Consider the following 20,903-nt stretch of genomic DNA (forward strand, 5'->3'; position numbering starts at 1 on the left):
AAACAAGAAAATCTGATAATTCTAATTGGCTGGAAGCTTGTGGGTGGGGCAGGGATTGTGGGTATAGCTCCGCGAGGGGATCTGGGAACATTCCAGGGACCGTCGCCCAGACTGCATTACTAGTGGAGACAGAATGTGGATTGAGTTTGTTTATGAAAAACTGGAGTCCCGAGGAAGGGTGGGTGTGCCGGAGACTGCAGTCGCTGAACTTCTCTCTTCATGAAGAGCCTCAATCGACCGTGGACTGGGGGCTATCAGAGGAAGTGGGGGGCTGGGTTGTAGTGGACCGCACTACTTCATAAAGCGAGTGGAGGGGGACAAGAGGCTAGATCTAACCTAGGCCGTGCGGTGCCACCCCCCACCTCCTACCTGGGGCGTGCACGCGGCGACATCACTTCCAAGCCAGCTGCCGCGGCATTGCCAGCGGCGTCCTCACCGCACCGGCGGGCCGTACCAGTCCCTGCGGCCCGCCCTCCATGACCCGCGGTTCGTCAATGTGCGCCGTCCGCCTCCGCTCCTCACCCCACCGCCAATCCCGACTCCCAGCACCAAAACAGGCCCCCCCTGTGTACCACCAAAAAGCCGACCTTGCCCAAACGAGACACGACAACAAGTACCACATAACAAACAGAGGCCAAATAATTAAAAATAATTAGGTCCACCACACCCCCGCCTGGCTGCTGAGTCACAGGCCACCGAAATGGTGGCCTATGACACAAAATGGCCGGTTTTAATGTAACCCAGCCCAAATGTAGCCCAAAACTAGCCCACCCCAGCCCAAGGCTACCAACTAGCCCAAAACCAGCCCACATACGGTGCTGCACTCTACACCCCTCCCTCACCCGGCCCCAAAACCCCCGGGGGTGGCAGGCCTCCCACTGGTCGGCCGCCCCTCCCAAAGCCCTATTCTTTTTGTCAGTGTTTCAGAAATATTCATTGTGTCCCTCTTTGAATGTACCATTATGTTTGTAGGCACATTGTACCTCCTGAGCTGATTAAGCCCCCCCTAAAGTGAAGGCGAGGGCGTCACTTACTTCGTCAAAGTGCCGATATATCCCAGAAATATCTAATGTCCGATATATCCCAGAAATATCTCATGCTTCCCTCCTTAAATACACCATTGTGTTTGTAGGCATATCGAATCACCTGAGCTGATTCAGCCCCCTGAGGTGGTAGTGGTGGGTGGCTGGGCGTCACTTACTTTGTCACGGTACAGACTCAACCCAGTGGGTCCACTTTTCACCCTCCCGCCGGTGATACAGTTGATAGACGGAAGGGCCCGTTTTAACTCAGCTAGAGAAAGCAAGTTCAAGTCGAGTGACCATTACATCACTCTGTGATGCGGAGTGTGCATCCATTGGGGCGTAGGGGCATAGCCCCACTAAGCCCTGGATGCACCGTGGCACTGCAGCTAAGTAAATGGTGGTGCGGTCGGAGTGCCCAGGGAGTGGGGGGGCGGGGCTGCTAGTCTGCTGCAGCTGCTTGAGTGACAGTCTGCAGCAGGCCAGCACTGTGCGCATGAGACTCCCGGGCTGAGACTTGCCCGCGCATGCGCCGATGCCAGCAAGCATAGAGAAGGGGCCGGGGGTGCGGCTTCAGCCGGGCCGGGTTTTCAAAGGCTGCCCAGGGCGAGCACACAGTGTGCCCCCCTAGCCAATCCTGGTGCTGCATGCAGTGCCAGCATTGGCTTGTCCACCGTGCAACATCCATTATTGGATGCCACGCGTGGGTGGGCGGGGGCAGAGTGGCGCGACCCCGGGCAGGAGGAGAAGCTAGCAAGCAGACCCCGGCGAGAGCCCCCCAGGCCCGGTGTGTGACCCCCCCCCCACAGCCTCCCCGTGCCAGTCGTCCCTGGAGGGGCTGCGAGAGGAGCAGAAGTTGTGGAAAGTTTCCGCCGAAGACGGTGAGTGCCCAAAGTGTTACGGTGTTCCTGTATGGATGGACGGTGGTTGTGGGGTTCTGATTTCAAGAGACCTGGTAGAGGTGTCTGTAGCAGGAGGGAAATGCGGAGAGCAGTGTGAGATGTGGAAAATACTAGTGACCAGGCAGTGACTTGTGAGACGGGTAGGTCTTGCCACCCTCGTGTCTGTCTCAGAAAGCCAGAAGCAATGGCTGCAGTGCAAAATCCTTTTGTGGGAAATACATTTAAAATGGGTGCAAACAAAAGGTTAGTGTGGGCCGTACTCCGCCTCTAGGCGCTCGGGGTGTAAGTTTGACGAACACATGTGCCATTGAGTTCTCAACTTTCCGTGTGAAAGGGGCGGGGCTAGTCCTTTTAGCAATCGTCATGTATTTGATTTTAAAACCGCCGCAGGCGAGTTACCAATGCCTGTGTTTACTGTAACCTTACTAGTCTTTCGTTGTCTGTGCTTTGAAATGTACAATAAATAGTTCTTAAACTTTGGACAGATACATTGAAAGCAAGCCTTGCCTGACCAGTGACGTCATCGGCATAGCTCCAAGAGGCCCTGCTAGTTCAAATGCTCATTCAACTTTACTTTTTTAATTTAAAGAACTTTATTATTTCAACAAAATAGAGCTACATACATTATTAATCATATAGATATCAAGGCCACATATGTATTTACATTTAGGTTGTTGTCTAAGTAAATCATATATGTACAAGGCCATATGGAATAAAAAGAAATATGTAATTGAAGCAAGGTATTCTGGTGTGAAAACATTAATAAATAAATATAAAGAGGAAGGGAAAAAATAAAACTAATAGGTACAATTATACATTGCCTATGTTTGATACATATTGATACATTATGTATTGTTTACAGTCCAAATATTTTTGATGGTTTAATGTTCCCAAGGTACATATCCTGTTTCTCCCATGTGCGCCTCGTTCTGGCCTTCCAAGGGGATTTTTGTAGGGTGCATGACTTTCAGACAACAGTATTAATGGCACCTGTGAATAAAGTTACTTTGGATGACAATTCACCCTGTCAACCATGCCAGAACACAGTTCTGCGGTTGTGCACACTGCCCCCCAATGATTATGCTTGACAGTAATCTGAGCATCCGGCCTGGGGCTATACATGAAACTAGAGGTGGGTGGAACTCTGCGGAATGTCACAGAGGTAGGGCTTAATTTCATGTTTAATCTGACTGCAGATAGAGTTTCAATTATCCTTAATATGAGATGGTGTTTTACTTTTACCTGGTATTGAGCAAATAGTGGTCATTCCCTACCAGTTGCGTTCCTTTGGCAGGTGTCTTATTTCTATATGTTCAACCTGTTGCACTTGTACAAGGCATATCACAGGGCTGTTGAAGGCCCTCCCCCTAACTCCCATCAAACTGTCCTTAAAAAGAAGGCTGGCAATGCATTGTTTCCCCCTTTCTCGGTGTTTCTTAACACAGGTTCAACTGCTGCTCTCTTTGTTCTGGTAAATAACATCTTTCTTAGCCTGGTGGTTTTTCAAAGAGTGTTGGTGTTAGCCCATTGGCTGTGAGATGCTTGCATTTGTAAGACTACCCCTGCTCTCTCATCCACTTTGGTGTATTATAGCTGTGATTTCATACAAGAAAACAAGACAGAATGCCAGGATCTCATTTTGCTATGCATTTTACAAGTCCGTCAAGTGGCATTATGACATACGATACCAGCAGTTAGTGTTCTCACAGCCTGTTCTAATAAACAGGCCATGCCCACGCTACCAAGCCAAGTTTGCAACTGACTAGGATGGGCAGTGGGCGCACGTAGGCCTTGAGACCTCGAGTCATAATCCCACAACACCCAAGCATCTCCTACCCGGCAAATAACCCCAATACTGTAAGACGGTTATGGACAGGTCTCATAATTCTGGGCTGCCCCTGTGTTGCATCCTGTCTGGAAAATCTGCTCTGCATGAACAGCTGTTAGCACAACCTGGATCTCCAGTCCTGCAGCAAGTGTTGCTGACTATCATTTTATTTATGGCAGAGCTATGAACATTTGCATTATTTATTTTTTAAAGTTTTTTTTGGATTGGTTCTCTTTAGACTGTGGTCTGCTTTTACTAAGGTGAGTGAGCCACAACGCGTCTTCTCTGACAATTGTATTAATGACTCGAGGCAAGTCAGTTGTCTTGTTTCTCATATGTAAGCCTTTGTTGTTATATATAGAACAATACTATGGCCTACCATATACAACAGAGATGTTTGATTGTTTGTACAGTGTGCATCCTGAAGTGACCGATTCTGTGAGAGCCGGTCGCTCCCACACTCCCCGCCTGGATACAGCTGCTTGCCGCCTGACTCCCACTGCTTGCCTGCTTTTGGTATCGTACCGCGTGTGAAGATCACACGCTGAGATTTGTGCCTGCTATTGTGATTTTCATTAATTCGGTAGCGCTCGCATTGCTGAAACTTCAAGATTAATTATTGTTGCCTGATTGCGCTTCTTCTGTGTGCCCCAATCTCATTTACATCATTTACTTCAGCCATTTTGTTTGTTTGTGCCCCGTAGCCGGCCTCTCCGCCCCGCTCCCGCCTCCCAGCTGCCCCTCCCACCCACGGACTGACTAGGCTCATCCCGCCGATTGCAGCGCTGTGACCTCTCTGTGTGCCCCAATCTCATTTACATCATTTACTTCAGCCATTTTGTTTGTTTGTGCCTTGTAGCCGGCCTCTCCGCCCCGCTCCCGCCTCCCAGCTGCCCCTCCCACCCACGGACTGACTAGGCTCATCCCGCCGATTGCAGCGCTGTGACCTCTCTGACTCTGTGAGAGCCGGTCGCTCCCACACTCCCCGCCTGGATACAGCTGCTTGCTGCCTGACTCCCACTGCTTGCCTGCTTTTGGTATCGTAGCGCGTGTGAAGATCACACGCTGAGATTTGTGCCTGCTATTGTGATTTTCATTAATTCGGTAGCGCTCGCATTGCTGAAACTTCAAGATTCATTATTGTTGCCTGATTGCGCTTCTTCTGTGTGCCCCAATCTCATTTACATCATTTACTTCAGCCATTTTGTTTTTTTGTGCCTCGTAGCCGGCCTCTCCGCCCCGCTCCCGCCTCCCAGCTGCCCCTCCCACCCACGGACTGACTAGGCTCATCCCGCCGATTGCAGCGCTGTGACCTCTCTGACTCTGTGAGAGCCGGTCGCTCCCACACTCCCCGCCTGGATACAGCTGCTTGCCGCCTGACTCCCACTGCTTGCCTGCTTTTGGTATCGTAGCGCGTGTGAAGATCACACGCTGAGATTTGGGCCTGCTATTGTGATTTTCATTAATTCGGTAGCGCTCGCATTGCTGAAACTTCAAGATTAATTATTGTTGCCTTATTGCGCTTATTCTGTGTGCCCCAATCTCATTTACATCATTTACTTCAGCCATTTTGTTTGTTTGTGCCTCGTAGCCGGCCTCTCCGCCCCGCTCCCGCCTCCCAGCTGCCCCTCCCACGCTCCACCCCACCACTATCCACTTATGAGAAATGGCTTTGCGCGCAGCGTTCACGCGCAGCGGTCGCGCCGAAGGTGCGCCAAAGGTAAGCCCGTCTACGCCCGTCCGCGCCTGGACCACGCCCAGCGCCAGACACCCTGGCCCCCGCAAACCTCACTCCGTCCGCATTAAGTACGACGCAGCCACCCTCCTAGCCCTTAACCCCGGATGCACACCCCAATGCTACGAAGCTGCCCCTGGATGTACTCACGGGCCTTTCACCTGCCACTCCTGCAAATATACCAGCGTCAAGACCCTTACCACAACCACTAACCCCAAACACAGCTCCGACTCTAACCACCTGAAGTGCATTCTGCTGAACACCCGCTCGGTCCACAGACACTCCACCGAACTCTGGGATCTACTCGACGCCATATCACCAGACGTTGCCTTCCTCACTGAAACATGGATGAATGCATCATCAACACCCGACATCGCCATAGCCATCCCGGACAATTACAAGATCATCCGAAAAGACCGCTCCATTCAAACTGGAGGAGGTATCGCCATCGTCCATAAGAACACCATTAAAATCACGACCAGCTCTGACGATAACCTTACCACCGCCGATCACCTCCACTTCCAGATCCACACGGACCCCAGAACCACACTCAGAGGCACCCTCCTCTACAGGCCTCCAGGAACACGTAAACAATTCACCGATGACATCACTGACTTCATCAGTCCTCATGCCCTCGCCACCGAGAACTACATTCTACTAGGAGACCTCAACTTCCACCTTGAAAAGAAAAACGACAGCAACACCACCACCCTTCTGGACAACCTAGCCAATCTCGGACTCAAACAACTTGTTGACACCCCCACCCATGTAGCCGGGCACACGCTAGATCCAATCTTCACTTCCAGCAAACACATCTCCTTCGATCGCACCACAGCTCTCCACTGGACGGACCACAGTTGTGTTCACTTCAGCTACAAAACCACCTCGACCCACAAACCCCCACAACCTATTCCCCGAAGAAAATGGAATAAAATAACCACCGACCAACTCATCACATCGCTCAACCAAAAACCACCCGCCCTCTCATCGGACCCAAACCAAGCTGCTATCAAATTCAAACAATGGATCACTCACAGCGCTGACGAATTAGCACCCTTGAAAAACAATCACACCAAACAAGACAGCAAAAAGGCCCCCTGGTTCAACGATGACCTTAAGAAATCCAAGAAACTATGCCGTACTCTCGAGAAAACATGGAGAAAAAACCCAACCGCCGACAACATGACCACCTTCAAGACAGCCACCCGCAAACACCACCAGCTGATTCGATCCACCAAGAAATCAGTACTCAAAAATCGACTCGACAACAATGCCCATAACAGCAAAGAGCTTTTCAACATCGTCAAAGAATTTACCAACCCCACCGCAGCCTCAAACGACATCACTCCCTCCCAAGACCTCTGCGATTCGTTATCCTCCTTCTTCTACAACAAAATTGCTGACATACATAACAGCTTCAAAAACAGTTCCAACGAACAACCGTCCCCTCCCCCCTCAGAACCTAAACCGCCCTTTAACAACCTCAGCGCCTGGAACCCAATCACCACCGAAGACACCATCCACCTAATGAATTCCATCCACTCTGGCTCGCCAACCGACCCATGTCCCCACCACATCTTCAACAAAGCAGACTCCATCATCGCACCCCATCTCCGGGATGTTATCAACTGCTCCTTCAACTCTGCTACCTTCCCAGAAAGCTGGAAACATGCCGAAGTCAGCGCCCTCCTGAAGAAACCCACAGCTGACCCCTCCGAACTCAAAAACTACCGCCCAATATCTCTCCTCCCTTTCCCGGCAAAAGTCATTGAGAAAGCCGTCAATAGCCAACTCGCTGCCTTCCTCGAATCCAACAGCTCCCTCGATCCCTCACAGAACGGCTTTCGAGCCAAACACAGCACCGAAACCGCCCTCATCGCAGCCACAGACGATATCCGAACACTACTGGACAACGGAGAAACTGTGGCCCTCATTCTACTCGACCTCTCCGCCGCCTTCGATACTGTCTGTCATAGCACCCTCATACAACGCCTCAACAACATCGGAATACAAGGAAAAGCACTGGACTGGATCATCTCGTTCCTCGCCGGAAGAACCCAGAGAGTAAGACTTCCGCCATTCAAATCAGAGGCTACCGAAGTCATCTGCGGTGTACCACAAGGATCATCACTCAGTCCCACCCTCTTTAACGTTTACATGAGTCCACTCGCATCCATCGCGCGTCATCACAACCTTAACATCATCTCCTACGCTGACGACACCCAACTGATCCTTTCCCTCACCAAAGACCCTAACTCCGCCAAAACCAACCTCCACGAAGGCATGAAAGAAGTAGCCGAATGAATGAAAAACAGCCGCCTAAAACTTAACTCAGACAAAACGGAGGTGCTCATCCTAGGATCATCCCCCTCTGCCTGGGACGACTCATGGTGGCCTTCAGCTCTGGGCACAGCACCCATACCCACAGATCACGCACGCAACCTGGGCTTCATCCTAGATTCCTCACTCTCGATGACCAGACAAGTCAACGCCGTCTCATCCTCCTGCTTCAACGTACTTCGTATGCTCAAAAAAATCTTCCGTTGGATCCCCCCTGAGACAAGAAAGACTGTCACCCATGCACTAGTCACGAGTCGACTGGACTACGGAAACACCCTCTACACCGGAATCACAGCCAAATTACAGAAAAAACTCCAACGCATCCAAAACGCATCAGCGAGACTCATCTTGGACATCCCTCGCCAAAATCACATTACCGGCCACCTGAAAGACCTCCACTGGCTCCCCCTCAACAAGAGAATAACATTCCGTCTCCTGACCCACGCACACAAGGCCCTCTACAACCTAGGGCCCGAATGCCTCAACCCTCGACTATCCTTCTACTCACCCACCCGCCAACTAAGATCCTCCAATCAAGGCCTCGCCGCAGTTCCGCGTATCCAAAGATCCACCATGGGAGGTAGATCCTTCTCCTACTTGGCGGCCAAGACCTGGAACTCACTCCCCACCCACCTCCGCCTTACACAGAACCACATCTCCTTCAGAAAAGAACTTAAAACCTGGCTATTCGATAAATAATGAACCCTTCCCCAAGCGCCTTGAGACCCTCTGGGTGAGTAGTGCGCTCTATAAATTCTTGAACCTGAACTTGAACTTGAATCATTTTAAGATTCTCTCAAAATTGATTATCATGGATAACAAGCCACAGTGTAGAAAAGTAATTGCCCAGAGTGTCACAGTTTGGTCATGCTAGAAAGCTAGAAGTGAAACCAGAGTCTCTAGTTCATGGCTCTGCCCCTTAGTTTTTGCCCCAGTTCATCAAAATGTTCGGACTGGCCTGGGCATGCTGCACTAGTGCCTTTATTTAATTGCCTCAAGCTGTGCATGGTGCGAGCGTGAGTCACACTGTTAAAACATGGTATTTCAAGCTGGTATTTATTTAAAGTCTTATAGTGTGAATTCAGCACCTGAGCATAATAGGACGGAATGTATGAAGCTCTGTGGTTATACTGAATAAGCAGCTACCTATGTTATGCCATCTATTAATGTAATAACTGCACTTTCACAATTGCTTTATTAACCTTCCTGCTTTCTCAAATTTGTTTGAAAATGAACGATTTTTCTTCTTTTTTTTCAAAATTTTCTTGGGGGGGGTAACCCCCCCCCCCAAACCTCCCTTTTGGGGTTCGGGCTCGCTCGCTGCGATCGCTCGCTACGGTGCTGTATGCAAATCACTTTGCGCCCCACCACTTTCATATGTCACCCACTGCCCCATGCGTCCTGTAGATGTTCGCCATCCTTGGTCTAGCATTAGCGCTCTCTACCTGGCACATGACCTCCACACTAGTCTTGTTTTGCTGTTCTGAACACCAGCTATCTTATGGGTAGTTTCTCTTGTACGGTTTTTCAAATTGTGGAAATTCCGAAACTTCCTTTCCATTATGCCCTTTTTTGAGCCTTTCCAAAAATTTGGCTCAAGAGGCCTTCATCTCTAAGTATTTAAAAGGGGTTTAACTTTTTCTATTTCGATTCTCTTCGACTCAAGTCACTGCACATAATCCTATTTTTGTGTCTGTTAGCTCGGGATGCTGACACACAATGCATTGTATTACCCAATGAAGAGGATAGATGTCCAAATATTCTTCTCTTGTGCTCTAAGGTGCGTCTATGATGCGCGGGGCACCTCCCCCAGGTTTGTTCCATCTTACTTTGTTCTCAATTCTTACACCTTCCTTATATTTGTCATGTACTGATTATCTTCCCGGTATGTATGATATATGGGGCAAAAAGATGCCTCTTATGTGTTCCTTGTTTTAGTGTCTAATTAGAATGTTTCTGTTTCCCTCTCTCTGATACGGACTGTTGTCCTTGTCCTTAGCTGTTTCAGTGTGTGTTTATTGTTCCCAATTTTTATAGGATGTATTTTCCCCTTTCTTATGTAGGCACGTCTTACAGGATACTGGTGTTATACCTCCTATTTTTCCAATTTTGCACTCTCTACTGAAAGCTGCTTAGATGACGCCAAGGAACTGCATCATGTAATCCCTTTTCACTGCTCCTCAGTCTGTGTATCCATCTTTGTTCACACTTAAACAAGATCGTTTTCACGTCCATTACATTTTTCGGAATTAATGGTTTGTCAATTACTATCCATTCTATATCCTTTTTCTGAGTATTTCATTTCAAAGAAATGTGCAGTCACTTTAGTTGCATCTTAAGTTGCTCATATGGGTTCAGTGTTGCAACTGATATGGGTATTTAGAGTCCATGGGTGCTTTAAACCTAGATCCACATAGTTCACATTCCTGGTCAGTGAACATGCTTTGAGTGACCCACATGCATAGTGTCCCATCACAGGGGTTATGCCTCATAGATTTGGTTCTTCCCTTGGTTTTACTGATAGTGGTTTTCGATACTTTCACTCTTTTTGAATGAGAACAGTGGTGTTTGTAGATTAAGTCCTGCTGAGGCAAGAATGTGCCAGTTCCTAGTAACAGGGGAACGACCAAACGATGATAGAAGCATTTGTGTAGCAACATTCAGTACAGCCTCGAATTGTGCAAAGAAAATTGTGACTAATTCTGACTCATTTCCATGCCTTCTTAATGTCTTGTCTAGGTAAGTCTGTTGCTCAGTTTTCCTGCTTCCTACCCAAAGTTACTGACCTCTGAGTAATTCCTAAGTAGGCGCTGAAACTGGTCGTATGGCAGATTTTATTTCAGGGCTTTGGATGGAAAATTTGGAATGACAGCAGATTGTTTTTATCCATGGGTTTGTGATACAGCCCACTTACCAGCTGACCTCCTATCAGTTTTATTTATAAATCTAGAAAAGGGAGAGAGGTGCTGGTTATTGTAGATGTAAAAACCAGGAAGGAATTTCTACTGGTCAATCACCTCATGAGTTTTTCCAGTGGTTTCACCTTTGCCTCCCCAAATTAGAAATGCATCGTCTATGTAGCGACGCCAAATTTTGATATATTCGGAGTAGGTAGTGCAGGAGTAGATGTGTTCTTCCTCAAAATCAAACTCGTTTTTTTTAGTCCAGCTTGGCATGCCAATATGTGTCAATCACATAGAACTTCCATGGGGAGTTCAAGTACAGTGTTTCTTTGAACTGAAAGAAGTTCGTGCAATCTCATATAATCTCACAATAAAGGATCACAGGGTTTGGAAACCCCAATCTTCCAAGTATAGGATTTTTTTCTATTGCTCTCAGCTTTTCCCTTTGGAGAATTTTCGTGTAGAGGGTTTCAGTATCCATTCCTACTAGGAATTCACTCTGGGGATTGAATGTGATGTATTTGATTAAATTAAGTACTTCTCTCATGTCTTTAAAATAGGATGTTTTTAATACACAATTGGTCTTGGAACTTTTATCGCAATTGTGTGATTTGCTTTTATCACTGAATTGATCCCTGGCACTATAGGGCTTCCAGGCAGTGGCCTGGTCGGCTTTTGGACTTTTGATAGTGTATAAAAACATGGCACCACAGGGGACCCTTAGTCTTGACATGTTCCAATACGAATGGGCTTGGCATACATGATTTCAAGCCAATATCGTGCAAGACTGTTCAGTGTTCCAAGCAAAAATATTTTACTGCCAGAGCGCTCCCATCAACTAGTAAGAAAACGATATAACATGTTTAAGTGCTGTCATTATGAATGCATGGTTGTTAGTGCCCAAATTTTAAGGAGACGATCGATGACCACTCCGAACCCAAAGCACTTACAACAATGGCCCTCGATATTTGGCATTTCTCCGTCTTCAGGCAAATGGATTTTTGCCACTCTAATTGAATGGTGCTGTAATAAATTTTATTTCAAATTGAATATTAAGATATTGGAAGTTGATAATCCTGTGAATGATGAGAAGTTTGGAATAGTTTAAAAGCTTTATTTCTCATTAAGAAATTAGTATTGTTTTTGTTGTTTATATTCAGATTAGGCAAATTACAGAAATATCGAGAAATGTGTAAATGTAAATGTGGGTGTACTTGTAAAGCGCACTGCGACTCCATGGAGTATCCTGGCGCTGAAGACCGCTGGGGAACCCATCCTGGTTTTCCCTGTGAGATGGTCCCTTTCTGGGTATCTCCAAGGTGAAACCAGGCATCCCCGGCGTCTGTGGGGGCCGTTGTAGAGATGAGGCAAGCTTAATGCCCAGAGGTGCCAAGTGTGTTCCCTGGTTAGAGTAGGCATCGAGGCGAGAATTATCAAGTCCGTTTTTTTACCCTGGTCCACGACCCTGTCGGAAATTGAACCCTGGTCCCGGGTCGTTCTCTGCTTACGGGTCTGCCGCCTCTAACCAGTGAGCCACACCACTCCACAAGTTGCATTACAGTCAGCATAACATAGACAGTGTGTTCCATAAAGGAAATAGTCCCTATTTTAGTGTGGTAGTCCTGACCTAAATAGAGACCCACAAAAAGTTCCCTTTGGAATAGAGCGGGATTCTGGAGCTTCTAGATAGTCAAAGAATGAACTCCCCATAAAGAGTAAGCCTGGGCAGAGTTCATGGAGTTCCGTGAAGTGACATAAAAACTCTGCCTCTTGCAGAACTCTGCATAGATTGGCTGAGTGGGTTACCTCGTACTATTTGCAGTGATTTTTAGTGCTGGGTGTTTTTCTAGCGCAAACGGCATCTCGCACAGTGCAAGTGGGCGCTGATTTTTTTTCTGCCGCTCAAGTAGAAGTTCTATTTGAGCGCCTTCTTCCTCAACGCGAATGGAAGGTTACTCAATGCCAGCGGTAGCGACGATCCGCGACCGCCCGCATTGAAAAATCTTGCAGGGAAGTGGTCTAGCGTTGGATTTTCCCCGCTCGCCAACTTACTGTTGGTGAGCGCAAGTGAGGAAAAATCTCTGCTCTGTGGAGCACGGAGTGTGAAAAACTCAGCAAATTCTGCAAACGGAGCGGAGTTCACCACCCAGGCTTAATAAAGAGCAGTTCCAGAAACTCATTCGCTACTGCAACACGTTGGGGAACTCAGCTGTTAATAAATCAAAGGAAAATTGCTCACAGTAGTAGCTATGATCAACATAAGGAGAAAGTCTCCCCGCATAAAGCAGGAGTTCACAGCATTCTGGACTGGAATAAGGGAAAATAATGCATAAAGCATAGAGTGTAAGACGGTATGGAAAATATTGGGGTTGAATAGCATGTCTCTCTAACTAGGTACACTTATATATGAAAACATAAAACATTTGCAAAATTCAGCACGGTTAAGTCAACTTCGTCCAATGGAAACGGGTCTTATGATGGTATGTCGTCTTTTCTTCCATTTTCCACAGTAAACATTCTAGATGTCTTGTACTAGATACATGAGGGACGGTTCTCATGAAAACCTTTATGTTAGCTGTTGCCGGCATCCCATTTTGTGAACAAAGGTTTAATCTAAGGCAATTAAACATTTCTACCCATAAATCTTTGAGACCATGCAAACGATACAGTAAGAAGGCTTAATATTACTAATACTCAATGTATTTTGCTATATTTTATAATAAATAGATTAGTGAAATGAGGAAATCATATGGTGTGGGCTAGCAAAGAAATGCATTTCTCTTAGAGAAGCACATTTTAAAGTGATTGACTGCAAAATCGTTCGATGATTAGGTCAGTTCTAAAAGGCATTTTATTTTAAATGTCAAGCAGTAGTCGAAAGAATTTTTCAGGCCTAGTGGTAGAAGCACATTAGGTATGAGAGCCTTCTCCTTGTTTTAAGCTGCCCGTTTATCTTACACGTTCAAAAAAAGCATCTTCTACGGTTTAAAGCTACATGATTTATTTACTACATTTTAAAAGAGCATTTTCAGTTTTCTTTATGATTATGACAAAGTTAAACACATTTTCAAATGTCAGGCACATTTTCTTCAATGTTAACTGAGGTAAATTTTCATGAAAAAGTTAGACTTTAATTCAACAGCTGAAAACTGCAAATAAGGAAGGTATGCCTAGGCGTGTGAGTAATAAAAAAACATTTGTGGGGCTGAGAGTGAAGCCAAGCACCTTGAGCTCAATGTAGACCACTACCGAAATTTCACTCCTAATAGTAGCATTTTGACAATTCATGTATTCCTCTTTGCTGCCATAAAAGGAACTCATGAAACCTAGGCAAAAGCAAGCTAAGGAGTTTATGGATCAGAACAGGGGTCTAGTTATCAATAGTGCAGTGACACAGTGCACAAGGTTCTGGGGGGCCCAGTGCACCCTAATTATGGAATTGTTTTGATATCAAACAAGGTTCGGGAGAGAGGTGGCATTTTCCTTTATTGCTCTAGAGCCCATATCACCCTTGCTTCACCACTGGATCAGAAACAGGGAGTCACTCGGGGAAAGGTAAGTCTGCCTCTGTGGGTTCTGTATTTTTCTTAGCACCATCTCACCTTGACTATGGGAAATGGCTAATCTTTAACAGAATGTATTACGAGTAACAGCCCTGCCAAGTACCACGCATTAGATGTTAGACTAACGCATTACAGTGTGGTGGTCCGCATCACCGCACTGAAATGCGTTAAAGTCGCGTGTTATAGCGCCTCCTCAGCTATCAAGCCAGAGCACTGCTATAATTCACCATACTGACTGAAAGCTGTGGCGGGGCCCACTCCCGGCAGGCTAAGGTGGGTGGCTCAGCTGCTCGTATCTCTCGCTGCTACTCAACTACAATGTAATAACACACCTAACAATGCGGTACAGCATTACATTTGTTGACGTGAGGAGTGCCTCAATATCCACTAACAAGACAGTACCGTCCAATGAGGTCAGGACACGTGAGTCACAGGTTAATAGGCAGGTCCGTCCTGCCACCTGCGGCGCAAGCGGGCGGCAGTTCATGAGATCTTTCGTTAAAGTTTTGGCCACAGCGGTTTCTGCTGATTCTGAGATCCTTCCACGACCACCGGACCCGTCCCCATGAGTGGTTCGTCAGCAGGCAGCTCAGAGCACATTGCACCTGAGCCAGTCATGCGGAGTCCAAGTCGTTGCAGCAAAGATGGCACGCCATATGCCGCCGGCCGAGCCCCCATGAGCCTCGCAAGAAGTAAGTGCTGCGCTCGTTCATGGTCTGCCTGCTCTGTGTTACACTCAGCTGAGAATTGCAGCACACAGTCGTCACTGAAAGTGATATAATTGCAATGTATTCATTGCATGTGTTTTTAAATGTAATTTCTCAGTCCCGCTGACGCTTCCAGTTTTTGTGGTGTTTACACTGGGGTTTTCTTTCAGGTGAATGGGTTCCTTGTTCTTCTTCCAGCTCTTTGTGCTGATGTCGGGTTTCAGCTCTTTCAGGGCTTTACCCATTCGAAATGCATGACTACAAGTACCAGAATGCAAAGGGGGAAATAACAGGAGTCGGAGAGCTGCCAGGATCTTGTGACCTGCAGACAGCTTACAGATTTCTGCAGCAGGTGTTCAACCCACTGAAATGTCTAACCATCAATATGTAACAATAAGGCCTCCAACAAAATGAGTTCTGTATGAGGTGATGAATGGCGTTTTCACCATTATGTTAAATTGTTGCATTTAACACGCAGCAGAGGGGCATGTAGAATTGCTGCTGCCTGATTGGTTGAAACAATATCACTTGCTTTTTTATTGGTGGTTCACTGGCACTGAGAAACGCAGTGTTTTATCAGAGAGTAGTTCGAGGCAGGTGTATGTAGTGATAGCTGAGTCAACCACATCAAAATCTCAAGTCAGTACACTCAGAGTAGGGCCCTGCACATCACACTCACCCCACCTCCCCCCACCAATTACAGTGATTTATTGTTTTGAAGCTATTGTCAGCATAACATATAAATGACTGACAATAAACATACTGAAAATGATATATCTGCAAATAGCAAATTCTAATTACTTTGCAAGCAGGAACATGAAAATAAGAAACATACTGCTTGTTTCCTTCAGGTATGGCAGGCACTGTGTTTTTACTCGTGTGTGTTCCCTTAAGAAATCAATGCATTCTGGAAGTTATATTAGTAAATCGAAGCAAACATAAACTACATCTTGTAATCATTTGCAGCAACAAAGTCCAGACCTGGATTCAAAGTGTTCGGTCTAGGTGAAGTGTTCTGCAAACTCAAGTGTGCCTCATGCTAGCAATGGAGACATTAAGGTATTTGTAATGGAATAGCAAAGAGGCCAAGGACGGATGTTCACTCATAGCATTGCTTTCTAAAGGTGATTATTTCAAACAGTGCATAAATGAATGTGCACATAGGCTGAAGTTTCCCATCGCCCATTAGAAGTGATTTCTGCAATGATAGCCCAAGGACAAGTAAAGTACTATGTAAGTAATCAACATGATCATACAGGTGTTTTAAGACTGCGGGTAAGTGTCTGCTTGTAGATGGTCTATAGGTCCCTTGTTCTGACTGCATGAGTGCACGTATGTCTCACGCAGACAAGCAGGCTCAGTGAGTCTGCTTAGTTTTCAGCTGCGATTGTTAGTTGCACTATACTCATTTTGGGTCAGGCCCCGTGAGAGCCACTGTCTATTGTGCAACCTTAACTTGTGAACTCAGCGCGCTGAGAGTCACTAATTCACCAGAGCCTGTAGTGTACAATGTAATGTCCTCCAGCGGGGTAGCGGTTCAGTTGTCTCACGCCCGGAGGTTACGGTTTAGCGCTGGCGCATGACGCCATGCGCATATATAAAATGAAGTGGTGTGGCCCGGCTCCGGCAGTCAGGACCACGCAGTGAAACTAAACACCTTAGTTGAGTGCTAATTACAGCCGCCACAGCGCGCTGTAATTAGCCATGCCGTGGCACTCTTTATAGTGGCGACGAGGCAGTGACAAGCTCACGCCGCTCTCTTGAACAGCTGGCGACGGTGAGTGGCCTGTGCCATGAGAAAAGGCCCTGCAGCCACACGGTGAGCCAGCCAGCAGCCTATCATCAAGGCCCTGCAGCCACGTGAAGAGCCAGCCAGACAGTGCAGGCCTGAAGCCACAGGCAAGACCAGCCTGCTGCCACCAGTGAAGGCCCTGCAGCCATTGTGAGTACCTGTGTTTGGAGCAAGTGGTCCACCCTCGGCCCCCTCAGCCTGAGTCCAGGCACGTGCTTGACCCCAGCGCCCCTGGAGGAGGTCAGGGTAGAAGACAAGCTAAGTACCCACGACACGCAGCCCAACTGCGCCACAGTCGATCTCGGCCAACCGGCTGCCACCCTAGTCCATTAGAAAGGCAGTGCACATGCCGCAAGGTGTGACCGCAACTGCATCAGGATGGCGTCGATCCCGGCCATCGAGCCCTTCATTGTGGACGGTGACCCCTCCTCCCTTGCCCCTTGATGGAGGAACTGGGCTGGTCGTCTCCAAATCTATTTTGAAGGGGCAGGTATAGCTTGCGACAGGCACAGGGCACTGCTCCTTCATCTAGGGGGCAAGGACATACACCGCATCTACAAAACGCTAGCAGAGGCTACCCCCAAAACGTATGTGACGCTGCTCAACGCTCATAATGCGCACTTTGAGCCAATGGCGAACAGAGACTATGAAAGATTCATTTTTCGCCAGGCCAAACAGGAAGCGGAAGAGTCCTTGGACACATTCCATGGACGTTTGAAGGAACTTGCCAGCTCGTGCGGTTTCCAAGACGAACAAAAGGAGATCAGGGGCTATATAATACAAGGGTGCTACTCATCTAAGCTCAGAGAGAGCATCCTCCAGGAGTCCGGCAAATCCTTGGTTGATAGCCTCACCTTGGGATGGTCAAAAGTACTATCGAAGGCCAGAGCATCCCACATGGAGGCTGCCCTCCACCGCCCCATCAAGACGGAATAGGTAAACGTGGCGGAGAAGGTGAACGTAGTGAAAGCCAATTCACGCCAAAGCCCGGGAAAGCATCAGCAAGACAAAAAGAAAGAATGTAGCTACTGTGGAGGCACGCCCCACCGCATGCAAGACTACCCAGCATGAGGGACGTGGTGCACGGCCTGCGGGTGGATGAACCATTTTGCGGCGGTATGCAGGTCGTCAAAGCCCGGGAAAGAAACGGCAGACTGTAGCTGAAACGTAAGACAGCGCAGATATGGACGATGACACGGGAGACTTCCTAGTCCATTATGTATTCAAAGTGGATCGACCACAACAGAAAAGACGGCGGTTTCCAAAGTGCAGACTCAAGATTCACCACCAAGATGTAAGGTCAATGCTGGTAAGCGGCCAGACAGCAGAAGAGCTGAAACTGATCTCATTTGCTCTCTCAGCACAAGAAGAAGAACTAGCGGCCATCATGGAGGAATTTGATGACGTCTTCAAGGGCATTGGATGCCTAAAAGGGAAAGAGGTCTCTCTCCATATTGACCCATCAGTCCAACCAGTAGCGCTGAGGCACAGGCGCATTCTACCTACGACAAAAGGTCGAAGAAGAGCTAGAAGCACTGGAGAGGCAAGGGGAAATAGAGAAGGTCAGCAGGCCTACTCCGTGGGAGTCCCCGATCGTGGAGGGGAGAAAGCCAAAACAGCCAGGCAGGTCTGCATCTGTGTTGACATGTGCCTCCCAAATGCAGCTGTTAAAAGGGAACGCGATTTAACCCCTACCATCAATGACATCCTGGGGGAACTGAATGGCACGGTGTGGTTCTCGAAGATGGACCTACGTCCAGGATATCACCAATTGCTCCTACATCCTGACTCTCGATACATCACTATATTCTCTACTCACGTCGGCCTCAGGAGATACAGGCGTCTCAACTGCGGGATCTCGAGTGCCGGTGAGGTGTTTTAGAACACCATCAGAAAAGTCCTCAGCAGACTCCCCGGAGTTTTGAATGTGAGTGACGACCTATTGGTATACGCCTCGTCAATCAATCAATCAATCAATCAATCAGCAATTTGTATAGTGCGCTACTCACCTAGTATTCTCAAGGCGCTGGGGGGAGGGGTCCGTTACTGCTCGAAAAGCCAGGTCTTGAGTTGCTTCCTGAAGGAGAGGTGGTCCTGGGTCAGCCGTAGGTGGATGGGGAGGGAGTTCCATGTCTTGGCCGCCAGGTAGGAGAAGGATCTTCCTCCAGCGGTGGCTCTGCGAATGCGGGGTACGGCGGCGAGGGAGAGGCTGGCCGATCGTAGCTGGCGGGTGAGTGTGTAGAAAGTGAGGCGGCTGTTGAGGTACTTTGGGCCCATGTCGTGGAGAGCCTTGTGTGCGTGGGTGAGGAGTCTGAACGTGATCCTCTTGTTGACGGGGAGCCAGTGCAGGTCTCTTAGGTGGGTCGAGATGTGGCTGTGGCGAGGGATGTCCAGGATGAGTCGTGCGGAGGCGTTCTGTATGCGCTGGAGTCTTTTCTGTAGTTTGGCAGTGGTTCCTGCGTAGAGGGTGTTCCCGTAGTCCAGTTGGCTGGTGATGAGCGCCTGGGGGACCGTCTTCCTGGTTACGGTGGGGGTCCATCGGAAGATCTTATGGAGCATGCGCAGGGTGTTGAAGCACGATGACGATACGGCGTTGAATTGTCTGGTCATCGAGAGGGAGGAGTCCAGGATGAAGCCCCGGTTTTGTGCGTGGTCCGTTGGCTTGGGGGTGGTGCCCAGGGCAGGGGGCCACCAGGAGTCGTCCCAGGCGGCGGGCGATGATCCCAAGATGAACACTTCCGTCTTGTCTGAGTTCAGTTTCAGGCGGCTGTTCTTCATCCACTCTGCAACGTCTTTCATCCCTTCGTGAAGGCTGGCTCTGGCGGTGGTGGGGTCATTGGTGAGGGAGAGGATCAGCTGGGTGTCGTTGGCGTAGGAGATGATGTTGAGGTTGTGTTGGCGTGTGATGGCTGCGAGGGGGCTCATGTAGACATTGAAGAGGGTGGGGCTGAGTGAGGATCCTTGTGGTACGCCGCAGATGACTTCGGTGGCCTCGGATCTGAACGGGGGGAGGCGGACTCTCTGAGTTCTTCCGGCGAGGAACAAGATGATCCAATCCAGAGCCTTCCCTTGGATTCCGATGTTGCTGAGGCGCTGTACTAGGGTGCGGTGGCAGACAGTGTTGAACGCCGCAGAAAGGTGCAGGAGGATGAGGGCCGCTGTTTCCCCGTTGTCGAGCAGGGATCTGATGTCGTCGGTGGCTGCGATGAGGGCGGTCTCGGTGCTGTGGTTGGCTCGGAAGCCGGACTGCGAAGGGTCGAGGGATCCGTTTGTCTCGAGGAAGGCAGCGAGCTGTCTGTTGACGATCTTCTCGATGACTTTGGCAGGAAAAGGGAGGAGCGAGATGGGGCGGAAGTTCTTGAGGTCGGTGGGGTCCGCTGTTGGTTTCTTCAGGAGGGCGCTGAGCTCGGCGTGCTTCCAGCTCTCCGGGAAGGTGGCGGTGTTGAAGGAGATGTTGATGATGTCCCGGAGTTGGGGTGCGATGATGGAGTTGGCCTTGTTGAAGACGTGGTGGGGGCAAGGGTCGGTTTGTGATCCGGAGTGGATGGTGTTCATCGTGCGGGTGGTGTCTTCAGTGCTGACCGGAGTCCAGTTGCAGAGGGTGGTGGTGGGGGGCGTTGGTTCGGTGGTTGGGTGCGTGGTCTGTGCGCCGAAGCTGTTGTGTATGTTGGCAATCTTGCTGTGGAAGAAGGTGGTGAGTGAGTCGCAGAGGTCTTGCGAGGAGGTGATGTCGTTGTTTCCGGCGTTGAGGTTAGAGAACTCTTTGACGATGCTGAAAAGTTCCTTGCTGTTGTGGGTGTTGTTGTCCAGTCGTTCTTTGAATGTTGTCCTTTTGGTGGTGCGGATCGTTGGTGAACCAGGAGGCTTTCTTGCTGCCGGGTCTGCTGGGAGGGTTCTTCAGTGGTGCGAGGTCGTCGGCGCAGTTGGTGAGCCACTGTGTGAAGGTGCGGGCTGCTTCGTTGGGGTCCGTTGTGCTGGCGGGAGAGTTCAGGCTGAGGGAGGTGGTGAGCTGGTCGGCGGTGATCTTGCTCCAGCTCCTGCGAGAAACCTGTTGCTGGTGGGGGTGGGTCGTGGTTCTTTTGAAGCTGAAGTGGACGCAGCTGTGATCCGT

This window comes from Lissotriton helveticus, chromosome 2_1 (assembly GCF_964261635.1).
Source record: "Lissotriton helveticus chromosome 2_1, aLisHel1.1, whole genome shotgun sequence".
NCBI classification, from domain to species: Eukaryota; Metazoa; Chordata; class Amphibia; order Caudata; family Salamandridae; genus Lissotriton; species Lissotriton helveticus.